Genomic DNA, 7,886 nt, shown 5'->3' on the forward strand with positions numbered 1-7,886 from the left:
ACCATTGATTCCAACATCACTAAAAATGGGTTGTTACATTATAGGCTTGAATTAATTATTCTAAGTTATTTGAATGGTTTAAATTGAATGAAATTTTTTATCTCGATCAAGAACTAAATAAAACAGATCTAAACCGAGGAAAAGCTATAGTATCAGATTAGTCATCGACTTTATTTTTATAACTATTTTTCTGTTCGTATTATTATTCCTGTGTTTATAATGATTTTTACTTATTACACATTTTATTATAATTATATTTAATGTTATTATTATCTATTGATTGATTAGAAAATAATAAGTAAATGAATATAATAGGTACGGGGTGTACTTTATTTAGTAGGCTTCCCAGACAATACTCATATTATAGAGAACCAAAATATCCTTTTAAGAACAAAGGCGTTCGCATGCCTTTAGAAGTATATGTAGAAGATAACATGTTAAATCTAGCAAAATATAGCCCACAAGTTTGGCTAGAAGTCATACACCAGTGGAAGACCATAACTATAAAAAAATTATTTAGAAAAGAACTTTAAGCATACCACTAAAGAAATGGTAAAATACTTAGAAACCACTCTAGGTGATACGGCTAAAAGAGCATGGGATAACTTTAAAGCCTCATACGAGAATGAAGACAGAGAACTCCTGTCCTTAGGAAATAACCCTCAGAACTTTATAAATCTTGTTAGTTATTTATTAATAGGAAGCGATCCTAATATGGGCTCAAGATATCAACAGTCAGATATGGTTAGAAAATTAGAACAGTTGACCCTTAAGGATGGACTCATGTGATTCTGTTCCTTAACGATTATATACATTATGCGTCTATAAGTCAGAATATTCATAATGAAGAATTCCTGAATAAATTAATAAATAAACTTCCAAGAGCCTTACGAAGAGAAATAGAAGAAAAATATAAATCTGCAATCTGTTCTAATGGTAAAACTATTTTTACCTATTATAAAATGTTCAAAATATCCTAAAGCATATATAAGGGCTAAAACCTCGGCTTCTATGCCTGAGACTATCCCTTTTTCTTTGAACTTTCCTGAGTTATATCTACATAATTTTTCTGATGACTTAGGTGCATGTTTGTTATCTTTCTTATACAGGGTTGCACCCTATCCTTCTATGGATTCATCAGTTTCTATTATCAAATAATCTGAGTCTAATGGTATTTCCATTTTAGGAATCTTCTTTATCTCTTCTTTTATTCTAATCATTATCTTTATATCTTCCTGGTCGAAACTTTTAAGGCCGTTTTTCTTAGGGCTCGTTCTTCTGCATGTTTTAGAAGGACTTTTTCAATAAAAAGTCTTTTTCTCTTAAAAGGAATGAAGAACGGCCTCCTTTCACATAAAAATTTCACCATCAGAAAAGGGCTTTTCTCTAGATGAAGAAGCTTAAAATTTATCCTTTTCTTCAGCTTGAAGTGCTTTTGGCTGATAATTGACCAAATTAACCTGTCTTCTCCCACAAACGTTCTTTCCCCTCTACTGGTTCTTTGGAGCTGTATACCCTTTTTTTTTCACATATTCAGCTTTCAAAGCTCTTTCCTATTCTTTGTTCCTCTTCCGTAGGTGAGAGTTTCTTTTCTTCTTCTTCTCTTTTAATTAGTTCCTCTTCCGCAGGTAAGTAAAAAAATAGCTTTGAAAGAGGGAAATTTTTTGCTTTTGTGCCTCTTTTGCTTTACTGCTTTGCTCTGCTTTGTGCCTCTGCTGCTTTGCTCTGCTTTGCTTTTATTTTTCTATCTTATCAGAATGGTTTGAGCTCTAGGAAGTCTAATTAGATTTTTCATTCAAGATAGCTGCCACTAAAGAAATGGTAAAATACTTAGAAACCACTCTAGGTGATACGGCTAAAAGAGCATGGGATAACTTTAAAGCCTCATACGAGAATGAAGACAGAGAACTCTTGTCCTTAGGAAATAAACCTCAGAACTTTATAAATCTTGTTAGTTATTTATTAATAGGAAGCGATCCTAATATGGGCTCAAGATATCAACAGTCAGACGTGGTTAGAAAATTAGAACAATTGACCCTTAAGGATTGGACTCATGTGATTCTGTTCCTTAACAATTATATACATTATACGTCTATAAGTCAGAATATTCATAATGAAGAATTCCTGAATAAGTTAATAAATAAACTTCCAAGTGCCTTAGGAAGAGAAATAGAAGAAGAATATAAAATCTGCAATCTGTTCTAATGGTAAAACTATTTTTACCTATTATAAAATGTTCAAAATATCCTAAAGCATATATAAGGGCTAAAACCTCGGCTTCTATGCCTGAGACTATCCCTTTTTCTTTGAACTTTCCTGAGTTATATCTACATAATTTTTCTGATGACTTAGGTGCATGTTTGTTATCTTTCTTATACAGGGTTGCACCCTATCCTTCTATGATTCATCAGTTTCTATTATCAAATAATTTGAGTCTAATGGTATTTCCATTTTAGGAATCTTCTTTATCTCTTCTTTTATTCTAATCATTATCTTTATATCTTCCTGGTTGAAACTTTTAAGGCCGTTTTTCTTAGGGCTCGTTCTTCTGCATGTTTTAGAAGGACTTTTTCAATAAAAAGTCTTTTTCTCTTAAAAGGAATGAAGAACGGCCTCCTTTCACATAAAAATTTTACCATCAGAATAGGGCTTTTCTCCAGATGAAGAAGCTTAAAATTTATCCTTTTCTTTAGCTTGAAGTGCTTTTGGCTGATAATTGACCAAATTAACCTGTCTTCTCCCACAAACGTTCTTTCCCCTCTGCTGGTTCTTTGGAGCTGTATACCCTTTTTTTCACATTTCCAGCTTTCAAAGCTCTTTCCTATTCTTTGTTCCTCTTCCGTAGGTGAGAGTTTCTTTTCTTCTTCTTCTCTTTAATTAGTTCCTCTTCCGCAGGTAAGTAAAAAAATAGCTTTGAAAGAGGGAAATTTTTGGCTTTTGTGCCTCTTTTTCTTTACTGCTTTGCTCTGCTTTGTGCCTCTACTGCTTTGCTCTGCTTTGCTTTTGTTTTTCTATCTTATCAGAATGGTTTGAGCTCTAGGAAGTCTAATTTGATTTTTCATTCTGGATAGCTGCTACTGCTTTGAGGCAACCCTCCAGTGCTTAAAAGCTTAAAAGGCACCCAAGAGAAGGTACCTTGGTTTGTTTATTTGGAGCTGTTTTTGACGCCCTAAAAACTGATTATATTGATTCTTTGATTTTGTTAGAGAGATGTATTTTGGTCACTACTATTCTATACTTTGCTTCCAGCCAACCTTTTTGTATCATATGTATGCTTTTGTGGTGCCTTGGTAATTTTATGTGGTGCCTATGTGTTGTGATTATATTGATACTTTTTGTTGGGTTTTGTTAGAGATGTACTTTTTAAAATTCTTTTGACCTTTTCTAGAGATATGCATGTCCTAATGAAATTGCATTATATCTGATCCATGGCTCAATCATTCTGGAGGCACTTGCACTGGTCGTAAAAGAGTCAGCTTGAAGTCAAAGTCCATCTCAGTGAGTAATTATTTGCCTAGTTCCTCTATCATTTTGCAATTTTTCTTGTTGAAAACATTAATTTTTTAATGTGATCCTCTCTATTTTGTTCTTAGGGTGTAAAACCTGTGCTCCCCAATTCTTGTAAGTATTTTTCAATACCATTATATCAGCATCGTCTATTTTTGCGTTTTCTTGAGAACTGCAGTAGCTTTCTTTTCTTAAAATGTTTTGGAGCTCTAGAATCTGTCTTATCAAATCTCAAAGTCCTTCTCCCCTGTACCTTCATTTGTTACCCTTGAATTTTAATGACTTGCTGAAGAAATAAATCTTGTGCAATAGGAGTGTTTCCTTTGTTAAGAACTTTCCTGTGCTTCCTTCTGTTATCTTGTTGAAAACATAAATTGCCAGCAATATTAGTGCTGTAAAGTGACATAGAAACCCTTTACTTATTTTAGTTGTATTGCTTGTAGGGCCTTATGCTTTACTCATTGAGCTTTGAAACTGGGTTCGTTGTTTTTTCTTTTGAAGCTTTCCTTGTTCTTTGGAATTGCCCCTGATGCCGTTACTTATAATGCCCCTGATGCCCCTGATGCCGTTACTTATAATGCCTTCATGAACGGGATATGTAAAGAAGGGAGGGTGGATGATGCTTTTAAAGTATGTAATAATATGAATAGTGAAGGACTGACATTAGATGATATTACCTATATGACTTTGATCCATGAGTGTCCTTGAGGGCTGGTTGCAAATTTTGGCATGGTATAATATCTCACTGGATCTATGCAATTTTATTATATATATGTTGTACATTGTAAAATTGATGTTTTACTATGTTTGATTATTTATTTTGCATTATTCTTTCGCAGGAAAGTTTATTGTTGACCATGGGACAACAATGATACTTCTCTTTCTCAAATACTGTACTGGTTGCTAAACACCAGAGGTTCGTTGCTTCATCTTGTTACTTGTAATTCTAGTATTTACCCTTGCACTGAAGCTTTTCCCCTTTTTTTTCCAAATGGCTTTGCTTGATGTATGTGCTTTGTATTTGGAGTTTATGGTGAATCGTATTGGAAAATTATTTGAGTGACTAGGGCTTATGGTTCTGAACTTTTGATGTTAAGAAAGAAACTGATTTCTCCTAAATGTTCTCACAGTTGCATGCTTGCTTCTCACGCCTAGAATGTCAAGTGCATTTGAGCTTGAGATTCCTGACTGAGCTGTTAGCCGAATCAGGCTAATGCTGCAGGATGCACATGTGTGGGGGTTGTGATGACTTTCTTGCATCATGAAGATGAATTGGGAGAGTAAGGATCTATTTGGAGTTTTAAACTATGTAGATCTGTTTTTTGTTTTACTAGTTAGTTTCCTTCACATATATTCTGAAATGTTGGCCTAAATGCATTTAAAACTTTTCAGGAACTTCTCCTGGATGAATAGAAGTGCCATGTATCACAATCAAGTTCCTCACTTTTCTCTGCTAAAAACTGAGTATGTTGATGGACAAATCTTGCACCATTCATCTGTTCATTTGTAGGTAGAGAAGATTTATCAGATAGATTGTTGTTTTCATTATCTGGCCAACGAGGTGGTAGAACAACCCCCTCCCCCTTTTTCTTGGTTGAGGGAATTGGGATTTTGAGGTAGGAATAAATAAGAAACTTCAAAGCAGGCAGTTAGTTCTTCCAGAAATACTAAATTAGGTGTTTGTAAGATGATTCATTCATCATGTCATGTAATGTCAAAGAAGGAAATTAGATAGAAAGAAATTAATAAAAAGTCAAGAATGAGACTGTCAGATTGCTGAGATTTTTGAGCTTCAACTCAGTTTTGAAACATAAATAAATTTGGTATTGTTTTGTTATCTCATTTGTTATTTAATGTATCTAATTTTATGGATATATATTTGTTTGTGGCTTTGTCTATATTTCTTTCTCTTAGTATTTAGGGAGAAACTTTACTTTGCATCACTTCACATAAACTATGAGCATTCAAATTTGTAATTGCTTTGCAAATAACTAGACAGGTTCTTATGATTTTTATAACAGGCTGGCTTTGACTTGCATATATGCTATTCGTTTGCTAATACATCATTGTAAATGCTATTGTAAAATTTTTAGTATTTATATTTGGTATATAAATATTATCCCTTTTTAAAACTTTAATCTAAATATATGTAATATTTTAATTTATTAGGTTTATGTTTTCTATGTTATGTTTATATATAATGAGTTACATATTCAAATACATTTTAAAATAAAATAATACAAATGTGTTAAAAGCATTAATTAAAAATAAAAAATAATTTTTATAATAATAATTGTGTCAATATCTAATTACAAATATTTAATTTTTATATTTAAATATTTAAATATAGTTTATATATTCTAATTAAATTTTATAAATAATTAATATTAATTACTTAGAAATATTTGAAATTAATATTATATATTAAAATATTAACAATAAGTTATAATAAATTATTTTTTATATTTTTGATAAAATATCATAATATTAACTAATTTGAACATTATTTAAATACATATTTGTTACTTTATAATATCATGTCTAAAATGGACATTTTATTCTTCAAAAGTACTTTTTGACAGTAATACCAAACACTCAAATTTTTCAAAAGCACTTCTCATAAGTAATGAAGAACTGGCCCTTAGTCTTATTGGTTATAGGACCTATGAGTTTGGACATGTTCTTTATAAAAGGTCTTGCATAATTTAACAGGCCTAAGAATTCTTGGATCTATTTGAGTCCTTCTAACTTATTAGGCATTTCCAATATCTTTTGGGCTATATGAGGTTGGATTTCTATTTGCCCTTTGCCTATAATTATTCCTAGGAATTTTATAAATTCTTTTCCTAGTTCCATTTTCTTTTTGCTTATCACTGTTCCTTCTTCTTGAAATATTCTAAAGATTGTTGTCAAATGTCTTTTATGATCTTCAGCAGTCTTGCTAAAGACAAGTATATCGTCTATATAGACTATAGTGAAGTCACTACAATTTTTAAATATATTATCCATTCTTTTCTGATAAACTGGGGCATTTTTAAGCCCAAATGGCACCACAAGCCATTCCCAATTTCCAATTAGATTTGGACATATGAAGGCAGTCCATTCAACTGAATCCTTATGCATTCTTATTTGATGGTAGCCCGATTTACAATTGAATTTGCTAAACGATCTTGCTTCTTGTATCTTATTTATTAGATGGTCTTTGCTTGGGATATTATAAGCATTATCATATGTATTATCATTTAAGATTTTATAGTTTATAACTAGTCTAGCCTTATTCCTAATCTGTTCGTTATGGTTATTAACAAAAAAGCTCGCACTTCTATGTCTTGATTTTGATCTTCTAATAAGGCCTAGTTTTTCTAATTCTCCTATTTGTTCTTTATACCAACCCAATTCCTGATTTGAACAAGGGATGGCTTTCATCCTTATGTCTTTTGTATCATTTATAATTTCTAGTTTATATTCTGGTTTCTTCTTATCCCAATGTTTTAAAGGGTATTCTCCTATTATTTCTAGCTTTTCTAGTTTACTCTGCATATTCTCGATTTCTTCATCTATTATAGGTTCTAACTCTTTTCCTTTTATAAAAAAATCCTTGTGTTCTTTAAAATCTTCTAATATCTCATCTATATAACATAATTCTAATTCTTCTGTTATTTCGAAGATTTCATTATGCGAAAATTCTTTATATTCTAAATCTTGGTTTTGACAGTGGAATGGTCCACCACGCTTCTCTGTCGCACTCTGATTTATTGTTGTTCTGTTTCTTTTAGTGGATGAAGGGAAGGTTGTAAGGGTAAGGCCCTATAGGTATCCAGTGATTCAAAAGGAGGAGATAGAGAAGCTCATTCAAGAAATGAAACAGATTGGGATAATCAGAGATAACAATAGTCCATTTGCATACCCTGTAGTCATGGTCAAGAAGAAGGATGGGAGTTGAAGGTTGTGTATGGACTACAGATAGCTCAACCAACTCACCATAAAAGATAAGTTTCCCATACCAGTGATTGAAGAACTTTTGGATGAATTAGGCTAAACTACTGCTTTTTCTAAACTGGAGTTGAGGTCAAGGTACCACCAAATTTGAATATGGGACAAAGACATCCATAAGACAGTCTTTCAAACTCATGAAGGACACTATGAGTTTATGGTAATGCCCTTTGGGTTAAGAAATGCCCCTTCCAACTTTTAATCCTTAATGAATGTTGTCTTCAAAACATTGCTCAAGAAGTCAGTTTTGGTGTTTTTCGATGACATCCTTGTCTACTCTAGGGACTGGACAGTACACCTACAACACTTGAGGGAAGTCTTGCAGCTGTCGAGGAGCAACCATTTATTTGCCAAAAGAAGAAAATGTCTCTTTGGCACTAGTCAAG

The 7,886-nt window shown here is 32.3% G+C and overlaps 1 long non-coding RNA gene across 12 annotated transcripts; it reads left to right on the plus strand.

The window, feature by feature from the left end:
* The first annotated feature begins 900 nt into the window (after nt 1–900).
* Nucleotides 901–5,344, plus strand: LOC107914901 (uncharacterized). 12 transcript variants are annotated; one of them, XR_001689065.2, is made up of 8 exons: nt 909–1,577; nt 3,072–3,131; nt 3,389–3,498; nt 3,594–3,621; nt 4,009–4,239; nt 4,347–4,423; nt 4,638–4,787; nt 4,900–5,344. It is a non-coding gene; the product is annotated as an uncharacterized lncRNA (long non-coding RNA). The 12 variants fall into 12 exon arrangements; XR_001689067.2 differs by having other exon boundaries at nt 909–1,171; XR_001689068.2 differs by having other exon boundaries at nt 910–2,845; nt 3,449–3,498.
* The last annotated feature ends 2,542 nt before the right edge of the window (nt 5,345–7,886 follow it).

The sequence above is a fragment of the Gossypium hirsutum genome, chromosome D10, assembly GCF_007990345.1.
Source record: "Gossypium hirsutum isolate 1008001.06 chromosome D10, Gossypium_hirsutum_v2.1, whole genome shotgun sequence".
NCBI lineage: Eukaryota > Viridiplantae > Streptophyta > Magnoliopsida > Malvales > Malvaceae > Gossypium > Gossypium hirsutum.